At 42.2% G+C, this 19,476-nt stretch overlaps 1 long non-coding RNA gene across 1 annotated transcript; it reads right to left on the bottom strand.

Moving 5' to 3' along the window:
• Window positions 1-12,071: 12,071 nt before the first annotated feature.
• Window positions 12,072-13,290, bottom strand: LOC143412603 (uncharacterized). The gene is made up of 3 exons (XR_013093118.1): window positions 12,643-13,290; window positions 12,463-12,531; window positions 12,072-12,248 (listed from the first exon to the last, which is right to left on the bottom strand). It is a non-coding gene; the product is annotated as an uncharacterized LOC143412603 (long non-coding RNA).
• Window positions 13,291-19,476: the final 6,186 nt, after the last annotated feature.

Raw genomic sequence — 19,476 nt, 5'->3', positions numbered from 1 at the left:
ACCTGCAGCAAAGAAAACCAACTCCATGTGCTTCTGTATACAGTTGACTGAGAGCCTGTCCTGCGTGTCGTCATTATGCTACCTACTGAACCTGCAGGCCCTTTCACCTTTTTCGGTATTTCTCTTTGAGGCTGAAGTTCCCATGTGGAGGCGGCAACAGAAATGTTTACGTTGCAGCATATTACCGAGTCTTTAGGAGCATTCCACGGCGACACCACTGAACTGGTAAACCACAAAGTTACACAGTCCGTGTTACTGCTGTAGGGAAACGTTGCCGGTGTGCGTATGTGTGTGTGATTTAAACTGTATGTGCCTCCCCTGCCTTCAGGTTGACTGCTGCACCTGGAGTGCAGTTGAAGCCCTTTGGCTGGGAAAGAAGATCAAACACCAGGTTTTTTTCTGTCTCTGTGTCTTGCTCACACACACAGACACATACAGTAACTTGCAGACAGGCTATCATACCAGCCCTCCCTAACAGACAGACGCTCTAAACAGTGCCAACTGTAAATGTCTGGGGCAACCTGTCTGTCAATCCTCATGCTGAAACTAGATACACTCCATTCACGGTTGCTGTGAAATCGAGGTGTGGCATAAGGGTTTGTGGAGACATAACCTCACCCCCTCAATAACATCCAACTGCAAAGGATGGAGGCCTGATGATAGTTACAGTGCCACACACCACACTATAGGAATGCAGGGAGGGACATGCTCTTCTAATCTGTCTTCCTCCCTTTCCCTGGTACTCCCATGACCTTCATCTCTTTTTCTCTCTAAGGTGGGATAGCTCTTGAAAAGCAGGCAGGTTGATGAATTGGAGAGGATGTGAGGGTGTGCAGCAACTCCCACAGATTGAGATTTTGAGGTAATGTCTTCCACTGGGCCAATATAGCACAGTCTCACTCTACTGGATCAGAGTGCTGATCTCTTAACATCTCTGTCATCGTGTGATTTCTTATTCTCCTGTCTGCAGGCCTGGGGAAATTAGTTTCAGTCTCTCTATCTCTGTCAGCGTGTGTGAACTGTGTTTGAGCTGTCTGTGTGTATGACAAGTGCAATGGGATACTGGGCCACCCATAGGCCCCAGGTAAATTACACCCTCTCACTGTGTGCATGTGTGCTTACACATGTGTGTATGTGCTCCTTGGGGCCACCCATAGTCCTAGGTAAATTACACACTTGAGTTTCACCATATGTTTCCAGTGAAACGACACAACCGTCTGCTCCTCTCCGACTGTCCCACGGGACACACATGTGCTCTTGCTGCCATCACTCTCTTTGTTACGCACACACACACACACACAGACAATCTGACAGTGTGACAGCTGTTAGGAAACATTACATTGCAAGCAGCTGATAGCTGAAGTTGAACAGGCACATATCAAAGTCTTTTTAATAGTGTGATCCTGTGTGGAGTGGATCTGGCAGTGCTACTGGGGTCAAGGGTTCACTTCCAGTTGGGGCCAAGTATCTCATCCCACAAGTGTTTGGATAAAAGCGTCCATCAAATGGAACGTGTTGGACAGTAGTTTTAGGATTATTCATTTAATGCCAGGAGAAGGATGATGATACAGCGCAGGAGGAGAATGGAATCAGAAATTTCAGTGGCCAATCAGTTTCATCGGAACTACTTGTCAGATGGCAAATGTATAAAAATTTCTCATCTCGGGGGATTACGTTTTTCTTTTTGACTGGATCCCACTAATACAAATATTGTCTGTGCTGGCAATGACTGATTAAGTATTAACAATGCATTTAGGCATGTAAACATGTTGAGGTTCAAACTGAGTATGAGTAGTTCAAACAGAATGGGAAAGAAAGGAAATTCAAAGTAAACTTTGATTGTGGTGTATTGTGATCTCCTGGGATTTTCCCACACAATTATCTCTAGGGTTTACAGAGGATGGTCTGAAACAGAAAATATCCCGTGAGCAACAGTTCTCAGGGCATAAATGCATCACTGATGCCAGAGGTCACAGGAAAATGGCTGGACTGCTTCAAACTGATAGGAAGGCAACAGTAACTAAAATAACTACTCATTCCAACTAGGGCATGAAGAAAAGCTTCAAGTGCACAACACGTTGAGCCTTGAAGCAGATGGGCTAAAGCATCCGAAGACCAAAGCATCAGAAATTGGATTTGCCTAAGAACAGGAAACTAAAAAGGCTGCAGTTCACACAGGATCACCAAAACTGGACAATAGAAGGTTGGAAAAACATATGAGCAGGTACTCTTGGTGAAACGGTGCGGGGGATATTTGGGCTCCTAGTGAGCTTTGTTACTAGGCCACATCCTACTCGAGTGTTGTTGTTGACCATGTCCATCCTTTTAGTTTACCCATCATCTGATGGCTGCTTCTAACAGGGTAACTTGCTCAAATCATCTCAAAGTGGTTTCTTGAATATAGTCAACAGATATGACTCCAATAGAGCAGCTTTGAGATTTTGTTGGACTGGAAGATTCCTGAAGCCATCAAATCTGCTGCAACTGTGTGATGCTATCACGTCAACATAAACCAAGATCCCTGAGGAATGTTTCCAGCAGCTTGTTGAATCTGTGACACAAAGAATTACGGCAGCTCAGAAGGCAGAAAGGGTCCAACGTGCTGCTAAAAAGATCTATCTAACAAAGTGGCTGCTGAAAATACTTTATTGAGGACCACTCTGCAAATGTCAATAGTTACACTCCCAACATCTAGCTATTTTTTATACTTAGTATGTGCTTAAGGTTTTTCCGGGAAAAAAATTAAGGACATACGTGAACACATCTCAAGATTTCTTCAAAAGGATCATATTGTCCTGGAATGCTAGTGACGGCTTGAAGTCGTGATTAATAATGAGAGTCACAAGAAACGTACTATTGGTTCATTCCGGGCCACAACAGTAAAACTGAGGAAAGTTTTCCAGCTTCACACCGCAGACTAAAGTCCCCCTCAGTCATATGAGGAACACCGTGGCCAGAACTGAGCTGAAAATAACACTTAAACCTTTTGTTTGGAGACAGCCCCAGATATCAAATAATCACACATTTCTTTAAAAACACTAATCATTTTTGGCATGACTCGAAATATTTTGAAGGCATGATAAGTCAGGAAAATAAAGCGGGGAGTATAACTTGTACTTCATTGATTTTATGTCCTGAGGATAGAAACATAAAGATGAAAGGGAAAACAACTCAAACAGCAGCATGAACAATACATGCTTCACAGCCATTCACTCACTTATGAATTGACATATGATATTTTTGCCAACCTGAACAGCATTCCTGTCTATGCACGCAGGACGCAGCTGTCTTGAGTTTGACCTTGGTTGGTTGTGTGCCCTTTTCAGCAATATCTTGAGTGTTTTCTGCTTTTAGGATGTCACTGTCAACATGCAGTCCGAGGAAGGAGCGCCCAAGGCTCTTTGGTGCATTCTTTACATTTTGTTGGTATTACTGTTTGTTCTTGCCAAAGCTAGCTTGTACTCACTTGTGGTTTATTGCTGGGGACGCGAACCAGGTCATAACAGAATAATATTCCTCATGACGAGTTTTCTTCCTCTCTGGTCATGATAACCCTGCCCTTGTACTTTTTTAAAACAGTCATGAGCGCTGACTCAAAGCGTGCTTCTGCTTTGAAGTGAGGAAAAATTACTGGGGCGGAAATATTAGCAGTTTGACTTCCTTCCCTCTGGGAGGCGCCCTTTGTCTTCTTGCTACACCTGTATGCAGCTCTCAGTTCGGTCCCCCTGCACAGCTGGTCTTCTTCTCTCCTGAGCTGTAATTGCAGCTCTGTCCTGGGAAAAAGAGGGAGGAAATCCCAGAGCTTTTGCTTCGCAACAATGACAATAAAAAGAGGTGAGGAAAAGAGGAAGAAAGCATTTCAGCTGAGATAAAAGAGGGAGGGAGGCTTAGGAGGAAAAAGGGAGGTGGAGGAGTGCTGGCTCAGGAGTGCAGGGAGAGGTGGAGGTAGAGATGAAGGAAGAAGGAGTTAGGAGGTGGTGGAGGGATGGCGTTGGTGATGGTAGTAAAGTCTTGAGTTTATTAACCTCATTTAGTTTAAAGGGGGCCGAGAGCAAGGGGAAGGGGAGAAATGGTGTGTTCATACTGTGAACGCAAGGCTGGCGTTTACTAATGAGGGCTGAGAGTGTACACACACACACCAACACAGTCTTACTTTACTTAGCTCATTCCCTTGCTCATGCCTGATTCACCTTGATCTAACGCCAAGTATGCAGGCAGAACACAGATTCACAGGACTGGGTAGCAGTCAGATCCGTTTTTTTCACTCATATCTAGCAGCAGCTGAAAGGCTGTTGATATAAATAGAGAGAGAGAGCTGCCGAGGCACATAATCACCGATTCCCAGACGCACCACACTGCTTTAGATTATGACATTCTGGACCTTATAATTTCTCATGCATTGCCAATGTATTATACATGAAAACACAGACTAAAAGACAGACACGGAGTCTTTCTTTCTTCAGCATCCCTTTAATGCTGGTCTTTTGTATGTGGGAGGGAACCAAAGGATTTAGAACAAAACCCAGCCAAGCTCTACACTGCGAGGCCCTGGGTCAATAAGGTTAACAAACAAATAAGTGATTTATATAAGGTCTTGTGAGGTAACATGGCTAACCCTGTTTGCTAAGGTTAAAGCAGACTCAAGACAAATGTTCTCAACAACAAAGTTCTAAAAAGCTCTAAAAAAAAAGGAATTTTTCCCATTGAATAAAACAAATGTATAAGTGTGCAATAAAAGTTAAGATCTAACTGCATTTTTACAGACTTTACACTAAGAAAAAGTCGACTTTAGGTGTAGGAGCGTGTATTTGGCAGCTCAATGTATAAAGAGCCTTCTGCTGTTAAGTTTTGTACATATGTCATCATGCACAGTGGAGCTCAAGCATGCATATGAAATAATCGTGTTACAGCCATTGCAATTAGCACTGTTATAATCTTTCTTCGTGAAGCAATGCTTTGTCCTCACTACCATGATACACGTGTATGACATTGCTGATTTGCAATAAGTATGCAATCGCAGCAGCCACAGGCACCGATAAAGGAACTGATAAGCATAGACGCGTAAGACTCTGATGCTTTGGAAAACTTGGAACCGGTGTTCAAGAGGCATCGAAGTTTTCGATTTCCCTCCCTTTCAGTGACAGGATTTCATATATCAAAATCAATCTTATATCGCTGATACCACCGATATAAAACTAGAGCAGTTAGTGTTTGTGTACATTGATGTTCGCGGATCAAAGGGCTGTTTTAACACTATTGTGGAAAGTTGTACATTTAGTTTGAGGCAAGAAGACAGACCCCAACCCATTCATCCATTATGCACGGCGAGCACTAATGGACACAAAGAATGCACACTTAAGATGCTTGCTGAAGATGAATGAATGAAGATGCACTCTGAACTATTGACAAATGGCGTGAAACATACACACACCACCGACACACACACAGAATTCACCGCAAAGATGGATGATGGCACAGGGAAGATGCTCCCCGAACTGAACTGTAGCTGACAAATGAGCTGACACCTCAGTGCATGTACTGACCCCCTGCTATGGCTGACGATGGGTGGGTTATTTTGTGATTTGACAAGGGGTTAAGAGACCATTTCTTCACCTTCATTCTTCTGCTGATTGTTATAGCCAGAGATAAACTATGCACCCCCTTTTTAATCACTATTCAGTCATTTTCTTTAGGCGATGTCAGGTCAGTTTTATCAATCAATCACAAATTTGCATACATAAAACACAATTTATGTCTGATTCTAGTGTTTCGATTGGTGTTTTTGCAGTAAAAAACATGCCGTAAGTAAATATATATTAAATACATCAAAGGTCTCCATGCTCTTCATCTCTGCTCATGATAAAAAACATAACACTGTGAAGCAATATTTGCATTTTTTTTAATTCAACTATTTGGAGAACTGAATGAGTGGTTAAATGTCAACTCTGTGAGCGAAAACCAAATACTCTTTGATCTGATACAGTAAACCCTCTACCATCTGGATCTTTGAGCAGGTAAAGTAAAACTAATTAGCAAATATTTGACCCGATAACAAAAAAATCCTCTAGAAAAGAGCAGATTCCACAGTCTCGAGGCCTCGTTTGAACTGGCAACCCCAAACCCATCAGTCGGGCACTCAAAGTTTGATCTTAAAGAGCTGTGACCGGCCATTCAAGGCAGCTTTGAACCGTTTGTCTGCGTGTCAATACACTGCCCATTCACCATGTTTCACACACACGCTATCATTAAACTTTTGACCCTGCCGCGTCTGTCACTCCTTGACAAAACTCTGTTCTTTGAGCTCTGTGACTACTGTTTAAGCAGCGGACAGCTCTGTCACATTAGGTTTACTTATCTCGTCTTTATTGTTTGCTTGTCATTATCTCTCTTTTTAGGCCACACACCTAAGGGTGCAGGTCAGCTGTTGTACGTTGTGATTGTATGATAAATCCTAAAATTCATGGTAAAGACTTTGATTGTTGTGTAGCGTCCCTGCAAAAGTCTCAAGAAGTCCCACATTTCTTTATAGTTTACTAGGAAAATGGGTAATAGAATGATAAATACATTGTTTAGTCCATATTTGAGAATCTTTTAAACAATAACAATAACAAAGAAGTATGAAAATAAAATAAGTGGGGTATTTTATTGAAGCGTGTACAAAAATTTATCGAAATACCGTATATAAAGCAGTCTTCTAACAAGCTTGAAAGTCAATATTTGTTATGACTGCCTTATTTTCTTCAGCTGAGCATGGCTACATTTCTTGTAATTTCTTCAAGTAGTCTTCAGGAATACTTCTGCATGTTTCTTGAAGGAGATTTAAAGCTCTTTTTTGGATGTAGACTGACTTGTTCTGTTTTTTGTTGAGATGATCCTACAGTGCTTTAATAATGCTGAGATCTGAATGCTGGGGAGGCCAGTCCATGACTTATAGTGTATTTTTCTATCCAGGTATGTTTTACTCACTCTATAATCACTCTATAAGATCTGTGGCTGCTGATTTTCAGTCCAGTTCTTGTGTAATTTAGCATACCTGGATCTTTTTCCCTGTTTGCCTTCCTTAAGAATCACTTTGTGACAGCCACCATTTCTGATAATAATTGGGTGAACAGCATTATTAAGGTCCTGTGTCAGATGTTCTTTTTTTGTCCTCCACTTGTTAACGTTTCCTCAGATATTTTAAGGGCACACAATACCGAGATATGACATGTTTTTGGCTAACAGGTCTGTCAAACTCTTATCTTTGAGATTTTTCACAGATTCAACTAAAAAAAATGCGAACAAAGTATGTGTTTTTGTCAGGCTGCTACAAAGCTACAGATACAATTTTAGATAAAATTTTTCTAGACATACCAATGGTTCATTCCAATGAAGTTGGTGTCTTTTAAGCTTGAATGGCTCAGGTCAGTGTTTAGTAGCTTAATAAAGAAACTTAACAAACTAAAAAAACAAAAAAACATTTCTTGGAAATGGTCAGGAACAAGGGCTGGACTGAAAATGAGTGAAAAACCATTCATTGTCCATAGAAAAACTTCTATGACCTGCAGATTGCCCGGAAAACCGTAGCTAAAGACCACTTAAAAATTATTTTAAAAAGTCTGGCTCCTTGGAAGCAAAATGTGAAGAAACAAGGGATGACTCAAGATTTTGTTGTGAGCAACCATGTCAAAATTATGCTCCATTAACCTGTAATATCCCACAGTAACAAATGACTGAGAGCTGCTTCACAGCTCATTGCCAAGCAATAATGTAAGACAGTTTAGTTGTTTTATTGCTTAACCTTCAATGTAACAACCCACCTTATATAATTGTAGGCAGTGAAATATCATATACTCTGAGAAAGTCACACCTGTGGGGGGCTTGACATTGTATGTTGGGTGTGGAATGGCTATTTCCGTGGTTTTGCTACAGCTTAGCCAGCTGATCACTCTGATAACAATGTAGTATCCATTACTCGATGCTCAATCCAGCCACCCAGACAAGTAACCTGGAGGTCACGGCCTCTCAGCCATTCAGCCACTATCCCAAGCCAACCGCTGGCCAATACCACTCAATACCCCAGGTCCAGTTTCCCCATCTGTATCAACCCCCATCCCTCTGATCTCCACCACGGTCCCAATAGTAATGTCTGGATGGGGGTCTGTTGGCGCCTAACCAGCAGCAGATGTGGCTCCGCACAGAACACCGGCCCTCATTAACTTCAATGGATTTCCTAATGCGACAGCTACCATATTTCATTTACCGCGCACACAGACCCCAGCGGACCTGACGGAGCTAACTGATACTTCCATTCTCCTGCATTGCAGAGTGGTCGTAGGGGTTTAGGGACTGGGGGGAGAATGGTACACTGAGAGTCAGGCGGTGAGGAGATGGGGAGTGTGAGGGGAGGGAAGAGTAAGGGATGTCAGGAACCAGAGCAGAAGACGTGACCCCTCTTACTGAGAGGAAATCAATTAATTCAAGCTTTTTGCAGAGCTGTGCCTGAGAGGAGTGGCTGCAGCCAACTCAGCAATCTGAGGCAGACGTTAAATTTAACAGTAAGAGCTTGCAACACCTGCATTAAATCAAAAAGAGAGGAAGGGATAAAATAGGAGTGTCATTGTTGGTGCGGAAGAGAGAAGGAAAAGGATAGCGGAAGAGATTAAATGCGCAAAACATGGATGCTAGGGGAGACTTATGCGGAGCGAGAGACAGAATGAGGGAATTTATGGTCCTGGGTCTCATTGTTCCTGTACACGTGAGAGTGCACAGCTGGGGGAAAAGAGGGAAATGGGGTACAGATGTACTGTATCCAACACAGAGCTCTGAACTTCAATAGATACATTATGATGTGCTCCCCTGCTGCACTCCTTTTCCAAACATCAAAACCTCCTACCTTTCTCACCCTTGTAGCTACTGCTCCTCCCTCCCCCTTCCTCCTCCCAGCACACACACCCGATTACCCCTTTTTAATACACCAATATCCGCTGCTTTTTTTTCTTTCTCTCTGGCAGTAGGTTGTATTAATTTCACTTTCATTTTATTCTCCTTATTTAACAGACGCAGCGGGTATCGCCAAGCTGTGGCCTCCTTTGAACTACTTGTTTTAAAAGCTACCTAAACGCGCATACAGATGTAAGCTGTAGCAATGTCCAGCCTTAATGACATGGGTATATTATCATGCCCCAGACGACAGTTCATCACAGCTGTTCACACTTTCCCCCACCTCTTACTTCCACATTCCTTTAACACGCGCATACAAATCATTATGAGAGAACATATGGAAGTAGAAGAAGGAAGCATGGGAGGGTGGGAGAGAACCATGCCCCCTGAATCTTCAGGATTTACCCTCTTTCAGGATTCCCGGGGAGCTGGCTGAACTAATGCGGAGCAGGGGTATCAGTGGAGGCTCTGAAAGTGGGACTGGCCATGACCCTCTTCTCCTTTAACTAAAGAGCGAGACAGGGAGGGAGAGAGTGAGAGCAAGCTTCCCTAAGGAGCGGAGAGAGCTGAGACGCTTGATAATTCCCGGTGCTTTCCCGGTGCCTATAGAGGAAGGGGGCCCCTCTGGATTTGTCAGTTGTGGCTGCAGCTGTCTCCGGGCAAAATGGACCACAGTGGACTTGACATTTGATCTCTCTTCTCTCTCATTCTCTGTGCCTTTTTCTTGTCCCTTTATCTCGCTCTCTTGCACTAACTCTCCGTCTTGCACTATCATTCCTTTCACTGTCTTCACTTTCTGTCTGTGTCTCTCTGTTTCTTTCTTGTTTTCCCAAGAGTGTTTCCACACAGAGTTGGAACAATTAATTTAAAATGTACATTTTTTTAATCCCATACTTGCTTTTTGGTTCTCTTATTCTTTGTCACCCAAAACCCAGAAGAAGAAGTTGTTGAAAAAAGATCTGCAGAAACAAAAAATAATCTGGAAATACTGTTACAGTCGTATTAAGACGCCCCGCTTTTCGTCACCTCCTGTCAATTAAGTCAGTATGAAGCGAATTAGTCACTTTTCTATGGTTCAGGGATTTGAACTGGGACAGGTGTTTTCACAGAAACAATGTACATTAGACTCTTTCCTTTGTCTTGACCCAGGAAATAGTCTAATGCACCCTATGGGTTAAACTGAAATTTGACTAATGGAAGAGTAATGAGACCAGAATGTCGTTGATCAGTCTAGTCTCCGCTTATCTACACCGTCTTCACAGCTGTTCTCACAGTAATGAGTACATCTGACGTCATTACTTTGATCACTATCACCATAACCTTCATAGTTTTTCAGAGCTTCCTTATTGTTCTTATTATTATTATCTTGTGTATATGTATAAAAATGTTGCTTGTTGTTGTATATAAAAAGTCAAGTTGTAAAGGCAATTATTCCATTAGATTACAAGCATTTTTTCTTAAACTATGACAGACAACATATCAGCTTCCTTAATTTCTCAACTTCCTTCCACAGCATAGTTATGGCGAGTCTGCTGTATTCAACAATTTAACAACGACCCTGAAGATGAACACTCGAGGGATGTCATAAATTGCTGCAGGACACTCGGTCACTGTGGCCCGTTCCGACGTTCACATTGTTCTTGGTCAAACAAACAGTGGAAATGACATCATTCGCAACAATCAAAGTGTGATATAAAATCGGATACAGCCATTACAACTATAATAAATTATACAAATCATGTAGTGTAGCTTGCTGCTAATATTTTTTATAAAATGTGTCAGTATTTGCAATATCTGAAAACAGTCATGAAAAAGAAACGATTTACCTCCTGGATGGCTTGATCAGAATTTTGCATCATTGAGGTTGAATCATTGCCCTCTCTTCTTTAAAAGATTACCTAAGTCTATTGATTTTTGTGGGTATTCATGTGTGTACGGCGCTCTTAAGAGAGGTAAATTTCAGCTGAGTTTAGTTGTCAGACAGATGGCTTCACATTTGACTCTTTGGGTATGCAGAGGAGTTCGCGGTGACTACAAGGTTCCCGGGTCATTTGGCTGTAAAACAAACCCAAATCATCACCCCACCACCACCGTGCTTGACATTTTTCATGAGGTGTTTGGTTTTCTCCAAATGAAGTACTGTGAATTATGGGCTTTCATCTGTTCAAAGAACATTGGGCCAGATGGCTTGTCAGATGCAACTTTGCAAATTCTACTTTGTGTGTTTACTGAGAAGAGGCTTTCGCCTGGTAACCTTTACAAAAAAAAGTCATAGATGCCATAGTTTTAAAAATAAACTAATTTTACCATAATAAACTTTGACATTTAACTTACTAAATGATTCCAGTAAAGTCTGAGATGTGTTTTAGAGTTTCTTTGTGCACTGCACGGTCTGCCTGTGGAAGCAGTAATGTTGCACTTAGTTTTTCACAGGACTGCACAGTATTCTGTGAAAACCTTTCCCCCCCCACTTGACTGTATATTCACAAACAGCGGCACATTACTGTTAAACATTTCCTGTATTTTTACGGTAATTTGTTACAGTGAACACAACAGGCAAATTAGCCGAATGAAAATGTGTTTTGTGGGAGACCGACTTGCTGTTTTATGTGAGTATTCTTCTTTGCTTTGAGTAAAATTTAACTGACATATTAGTGCCTTTACCTGAGAAAAGCATTCCAGTGCTCTTTCATTCTCAAGTAATTGACCCACTTTGTCCATATAACACATCTGGCTCCCAGAGCCGCCCTGTAAGGCTCTGAGTCTCTATAAAGTGAAACACCATCCATAAAATCTCCATTAGAGCAGTGCTGCCTGGGGGTCAGCGCTCCACTGTAATGCCTTCACACGTGGGGTTAGAGGTTAGTGCTGTTGACATTCCTTCCATGACTGTCTGATATCAGAGTGATTGATAAGCCCGAGAGAAGCTCTGGGAGGTACACACCCTCTCAGCTCCTGAACTTAAACATTTACGTTTAAGATCTGCGCCTTTCAGCCTATCCGCCCTTGCCTCTTCTTCTCCGCCTGTGCATCTTGTTCCCCCTCTGTCACCTGGGTGTCTGGTGGATCTCCAGTGAGGCTTAAATGTCACACGGGGATTGACCTTGGAGACATCGTAGCAGAGAGTGTTTATCTGGCTTTCCTCTTAGCTAAACCAGATAAAAGAAGAGAGCTGTGATTGATCGCCCACTCTTCTCCTGAGCCTTCATAGGTTTTCTGTTAGCGCTTCCATGTGAATGTGAGCTACAGTAGAAGGCTGTGAGTTACTGTCAAATTCCACACCTTCTGAGTGCTGTCGGCCTTGGAGGCATGGTAAAGACTTCTACCTGTGGACAAGTACATGAGTGGCAAATTTCTTTATCTTTTGATACATTTCAAGGTTTTACTGCTGACAAAAATGGGTGGGAATGATGACATGCAGAATGTGTTTTAGCCTCCTCCCCTATCAAAACACAAGTTAACAGGCTCTTATTGACAAATTGCAAAAGCAGATAAGAGTCACTGATCAGTTCCAAAACAGGGCTCTTGGAAAATACTTACCAGTAGCTAGGTGGAATGAGTCAGTGTGTACCTGAGGTGCTTTCAGATATCTCTTAGCATCAAGATGGACTTTTGTTTGAAAACAGACATGAGAGAGAACAAAGGGTTTTTCTTTAATCTTTATGCAGGCTGTGTAAAATGAGGATACAATTACAGCTTTTATAGATACTTGTGACTTACAGTAAGAAGACAAATGAACAAAGCACACCCAGATTTCCCGTAGGCCAGTCAGTCATTAGGGCCCACTCAGAGTCCAGCTTATCTTTCCTAATCAAATACTCTAGCCCCACAAAATCACATGTAATTAGAGGTTCTCCATTTTTTCCAGTTCCTCTCGGTCTAAGCTCTGTGACGATAACCTTCCTTGCTGCTGTTGTCTCTGGTGTCTTTGAGTAAACAAATAAACAAACAAAGTTGGAAACAGACGGGCAGCAGCAGGGCGGGCTGGTCAGGGTTCAGTCGCCAGGGCAACGGGATCCTGCCTGTTAGTTTTCCCCCTGGGAGGTGTGTATGTGTTGTGGTGGGGTGACTTGTTGTTTATTACTGTAATTTGTCTGAGTGGCTCTGGAGAGATTTCAGAGTTCTTTGAAGAGGGGCGGGATGAAGCCTGGAGTGTGCCATGCTGTGTCCGGGATTTGGGCCCAGTGTTCAGTTCATCTAACCCCTGCCTACAACCAGCCTTCACCCGGCCTCCACCCATTCTCTAATCTTCCTTCGCAATGCTTTACACTTTATCCCAAATCCTTCTGGTCCTTCAGGCTCTCACAAATAGAGAATTCTTTCCTGAATTCAATCGCAAATTGCAAAGCTGGCAATTGTTCTGCTGCAGGAGTATCGGCGTGTTAGGTTATATTCTGAAACTGATTGGAGTGGTCTTGTTTTAGACGTAAAGGCTAATTCACGTGGTAAACCCCCAATTGCTGTGTGGCAACAGCTCACCAACCCTCAAATGTTAATTCAATTCAATTCAATTTTATTTACAAAGCGCCAAATCACAACAAAAGTCGCCTCAAGGCGCTTCATAGATACAGAGAAAAACCCAACAATCATATGACCCCCTATGAGCAAGCACTTTGGCGACAGTGGGAAGGAAAAACTCCCTTTTTACAGGAAGAAACCTCTGGCAGAACCAGGCTCAGGGAGGGGCGGCCATCTGATGCTGTGGAAGAGAGACAGAGGTTAATAACAGATATGATTCAATGCAGAGAGGTCTGTTAACACATAGTGAGTGAGAAAGGTGACTGGAAAGGAAAAACGCAATGCATCATGGGAATCCCCCGGCAGCCTACATCTATTGCAGCAACACTAAGGGAGGATTCAGGGTCACCTGGTCCAGCCCTAACTATATGCTTTAGCAAAAAGGAAAGTTTTAAGCCTAATCTTGAAAGTAGAGATAGTTTCTGTCTCCCGAATCCAAACTGGAAGCTGGTTCCACAGAAGAGGGGCCTGAAAACTGAAGGCTCTCCCTCCCATTCTACTTTTAAATACTCTAGGAACAACAAGTAGGCCTGCAGAGCGAGAGCGAAGTGCTCTAATAGGGTGATATGGTACTACAAGGTCATTAAGATAAGATGGGGCCTGATTATTTAAGACCTTGTATGTGAGGAGCAGGATTAATGAAACACTGGCATGTCAAGCTCCAAAGGTTTAATATTAAAATGTCTGAGAAGAACTTTAAACATCAATTTGTCAATGATAAAATGTGCATCTGCTGTCACTTTATATACTGGTCTAAAAAATTTGATCACATGACCATCACACTTTAACACAAAGTCAGTTAAACTACAAGGAACCCAGTTTGTCCAGATAGAAAGCATAAGCGATTGGAACTCGACTTCACCTGCTTTGGCGCAAATGGCAGTGATAACAAGTGCACTAGAGAGCCAACAACAAGAGAACCTCTCCAAAAGGAAATAGTTTTGCATGTAGTGGCTTCTGACCGTTGCTCTCCCCTTATTCCTCTGGGAAGAGTTTTGCTTTTTGTTCGTTTTTGTTTTCACTACTGGTAGCATGAGATGGCAGCCCATTCAGGTATCACAGGTAGTTCAGCTTCTACAGGATGGCACAATCATTATATGATGTCACAAGAAAGTTTGCTGTGTCTCTCAGCACAGTCTCAAGAGTGTAGACAAGATAACAGAAGATAGGCTGTGTTATAAAGTTTGACAAGCTGTAGAAGGGTATCAACCCAGCAGTGGGATCAGTATCTGCTCCCTTCTGTGAGGAGGAACAGGAAGAGAACTACTCGTGTGTGTGTCTGACTAAATATTCAGAAACAGGGACCATAAGGGTATCATAAGGGCCTGATATCCTTTTAGTGGGACCTCTCCTCAGAGACCAGCTCCATGCAGCTTGGATGGGATTCATCAGTGAACAGCAGAACCGGTGCCTAGTTCTCTTCACAGATCAGAGCAGGTTCAGACTACGCACATGTAGTAGAGAAGAAAGACTCTAGTGAGTGTTATGCCATCAGTAACAAAGGCTGTAATGCCACTGACTGGCCCTCATGTTCCCCAGACCTGATTCCAATTGAAAACCTCTGGGACTAGTGCATGTCATGCTCCCAAAGAGCTCCACAGACTGTCAAAATGCTCATTCATTCCTTTAATCCAGGTCTGGGAGAAGATCCCCCAGGACACCATCTGCTGTCTCATCAGGAACATGCCCAGACGATGTTAGGAATGCATACAGGCACGTGGGAGCCATAAGAAGGACTTGGCTGTATTATGACACAAGCTGGATCAATCTGAGATTTCACTTTTAAGTGTTAATTATTGATATGATTTTAAATCCAGTCCGAAAAGGGTTGATTATTTTGGTTTCCACTGATTGTTCTTGTGTTATTTGGTTCTTAACATATTACACAATTCTTGTTGGTAACTTGAATATTTCATTCATCATGATCCATTGTGTGATTTAATTGTTCCTTGAGAGTTTTTTTTTTCTTCAGTTTTTATGTAAACAAAAAAAAATTCTGTTTTCAGTGCAAGTTTAAGTGTCAGAAGATCTAAAAATATCTGGCTGGTGGCTGTCTGCATGTTTAGTGTGTTTGTGTTCTGACATAGGAAGCCGTCTTATGCAGCCCAAAGCCATCAAAGTGCATGGCCGTCTGTCTCCTGTGTCCACCGTGGGTGGGTGGGGGTCACTTAGTCCCAGACTAAGTTTAATTGGTGTCAAGCAGGCCACAGTGAAAAGCCATCAGAAGTAGGGAAGCTCAGTGAGACAGGAAACCTTTTATAAGGGGACTTCCTCCATCTGCATGACTCTGTCCCTTTCTGTCCTATTGTCTCTGCTCTATATCCCTGGCTCTTAAAATCTCTCACCACCACTCAGCTTCCATCTGCTCTCTTCCTCTCCCACTCACTCTCCACTGGCTTCAAACATTCACTATTTACCACCTCCAGTCCCACCCTCAATGCTCACTCTCTCTTTCTCCCACTGTGGTATTGTTTTTATGTCTGAAGGCTGTCCTTGGGTAACTGAAGAAGTTTGTCTCTGGGGGAAACCCGTGACCACAGAACCAAACCGAGCCAGAGGGCCTAATGATGAGAGGACTTCCTGACAGCTTCTACTACAATACACACAAACACACATAACTAGTCATAACATGAAGCTGATGCACTAGACTATATTTTTACGTGATTATTCTCAATGCATTATGTAGCAGACATTCAGACAGCTTTCTTGTAATCAAGCTTATGTGTAAGTTCATTAAGGAATGTCTGGGTTCCTGGGTGTTCGGCTACTTTTCTGTTTACACGTCTACCGCTTCCCACGCTGTCAGTCTCAATACTGACATCACAACTCTAGTCCAATCATCTTCTCGCCAGCCTTCTTTGAGCTAATCAGCCTCCGCTTTGCGTGGTTTAAATATTTGCTCTCTGTCATTCTCCCTTTCAGACTGTCTTTTATGCATTCCACCTCCTCCCCATCTCCACCTCAGACACATCAGCCAGAGCTCTATTCAATCCTCAGTCTTCATCTTCACTACCATCACCAGCGTCTAGACTCCAGTCCTGTCCTAAGTCCTGTCACTGCTGGGATTCCATCTAATCTTAAAATACATTTCTCTGTCTCAATAAATCATGTTCAGTTCTTCCAAGATGACTCTCCTTGATGAAATTTCCCTAAGTAGTCTTCAGGAATAGTTCTCCGGGCTTCTTGAATGACATTCAAAGCTCTTCTTTGGATGTTGGCTGTTTTCTCTTGTTGAGGTTCAGGCTCTGTGGAGGCCTACTTATGACTATCCAGGTATGTTTCCACTGACTGGATGTTTGTTTGGGATCATTCTCATGGTGAAAGAGGGAATCTGTTGCCAGTCAGAAACTTTCCATATTATATTGCACAGTGGGTCAAAATCTGATGGTACTTTTTTGCATTCATAATTACATCAATTTTGACTATGCAGCTGCAAACCATGTCAGGGGTTGACAAACAAACAGATGAATATAGCCACTCATTATTGCACTGTTTTCCTGACCTCAACTATACCTACTGATGATGAAAAAATTTGACTTCATCACGTCATAAGAAATCAGAGCCATGTCATTCCCACTGGTTTTCAGTACAGCTGAAGGGCAATCATCTCTCAGGTCTTGTGTTAGGTCTTTGCCGAATTTGTCCTCTTTCTTAGTAACATGACTTTCAGATACTGTGCATCTGCCATAGAAAGGTTTTCAGGCTTGCCTCTTCTTCTTTTGTCCTCCACTTGTCCAATTTCCTCAAACATATGCCATGATTTTGTTAAGAGCTCTTTGGGAATCACATTGTTGGTGCAAAACACTATTTTATGCCTGTCATCCTGTAGTATCTTTGGCATTTTTTGTAGATTCAATTAAAGAAATGGAAACAAATTGTGTTTTTCGGTGTTAGGCTGCTAGTAGCAAATTGCCTAAAGATACAATTTCAGTTGACTATTATGTATAGACACAACACTACTTCATCGCTTGAGTTAGGTCCCTTTTCTGCTTGAACGATCGATAGGTCAGTGATTCATAGTTTTCATAATGTTGAGTGCTTAACAAACACAACATTTGTCTTAAAAATGTCCAGGTACATGGATTGGACTGAAACGGTCTGACACCTTGGGAACAAAATATAAAGGAATGAGGGGTTCTTCAAAACTTTTACACATGTAAAGTTCAAAACTTTAAGTTTCAGTATGATATGAGAGTTTATGTTAAAGCGATTCAGCATTAATGGTTAAACGGTCTTATCAGCAATGCATCTTTTATTTCTTTTCAGCACAAACACTTTTGCTTATATGTACACAAACCCATGCACACAAATAAAGATAATGAAGCAGCTGCATTTCCCAAGTGCTGGCTGCTGTGTTTTGTCAGCAACTTTAACTGTAACCGTAACCCTAACTGTAATTACTGTTGCACAAGAGCAACCAGTCAAAGAAAACACCTAACTGCAGTGCAGACAGCTTTTCTTTTTATGCAAATGCTTATCTAAAAACAGTAAGAGGACTGTATTAAATATATATATATATATATATATATATATATATATATATATATATATATGTATATTTAATACAGTCCTCTTACTGTTTTTATGCTGTGATTTTACTTTCAGTATCAAGCATGGATGTGGTACACAAAGAGATACTTTCTTTTTGTCTTTGTTAATGGACCTGTGCCAAAAATGTTATAGGGAAGTCTCTGCCACCCTTTCGGAGAAATACCTATGAGGGTGTCAAAGACCATGGGAGAACATTCCATTCTGTGCTGGTAAAGGTACGTCACAGCACGCCGAAGCGCTGGAAAAACCATATTTGTCGCAGGAACCAGGAAGCAAAGAGTGGGAGCAAGTACAAACTCATCCTGACAGCTAAGCAGCAACGGTGGACGCCTAACTGCCATTGTGATGAAAGTATGCACAAAGTTCGTTTCTTGTTTCATGACAAGACAAGCTCACACACTTCCAGTGAAACTATCTGAATGATCTGCTTAACTGACGGACAGAAGATACCTTTAAAAAAAAATCCAGCAGGTTTTCTTGGCCTTGTTTCTGTAACAGCTATTTCAATGAAAAAAGAAAGCATCCCTCTGTTTATCTTTGAACCAGACACTCTGCAATCAGCCGTTCTGCCAACCTGTGTCTCTTCTATCTTTGTTCCCTTTCACTCTCATTTTCTTTTATCAGACTCTTCTTTTTTTCTTTCAGCGTCTCCTCCTCCTCTGCACCTCTCTTTCTGAACACCCCCACTCCCACCATCCTTCCCCTTTTCTCTTTCTCTCTCTTTCATTTCATTATTTCTGAATGCAAACCTTTTTTCTAAGTCCCCCCTTTTTTTCTTTCTGACCCCCACCACCACCACCACTTTTTCTCCGCCCCTCTCTTGTTCGATCCCTGACTCAACTTTCACATTCCTGGAGCATTCCTGTAGGATTAGCCTTTAGCACTCTCAGGCTATGCAGAGGCCACAGCCCCCCCACTGTGATGGTGGCAGGCACTAACGGACAACAGAGAAAAGTGTGTGTGCAGGCAACTGTGTGTGTGTGTGTGTGTGTGTGTGTGTGTGTGTGTGTGTGTGTGGCCTACTGCCCCGATTCCACCAAGCTCAGTTTCCATCACAGATAGCAGCCTTCAGGTCCCATTCCCAGTGTCCTAAGAGCCTTCATTCAATAAATGATCAAAATTCAAAAGTGCTAGTGACATTACTATTTATTTTGTGTACAAAAAAAATGTTGTGAAAAAAAACTGCAGGTCTCTTCTTTGACTCAGACATTTATCTGAATTTGAAAGGATACAAATGCTATGCTATCAGTTTTCAGGGTGGACATTTGTTAAACAGGAAAAGCATAGGTGTCAGGCTCTTGCACAGAAGAACAGACACTTTAACAGATTACTGTTATAGCAACTTAAATGCCTCCTTTGGAAGTGCTGTTTCCAGATTAAATACTCTTTCTGGCCACCAGGGACACCTAACTCAATTTAGTGCACTTTTAGGTAAAGATGACCTGCTGAAGTTCAAACTGAGCATCAGAATTGGGAAGAAAGGTG

This window comes from Maylandia zebra, linkage group LG15, assembly GCF_041146795.1.
Source record: "Maylandia zebra isolate NMK-2024a linkage group LG15, Mzebra_GT3a, whole genome shotgun sequence".
NCBI classification, from domain to species: Eukaryota; Metazoa; Chordata; class Actinopteri; order Cichliformes; family Cichlidae; genus Maylandia; species Maylandia zebra.
This window is presented reverse-complemented; position numbering and strand designations above follow the sequence as displayed.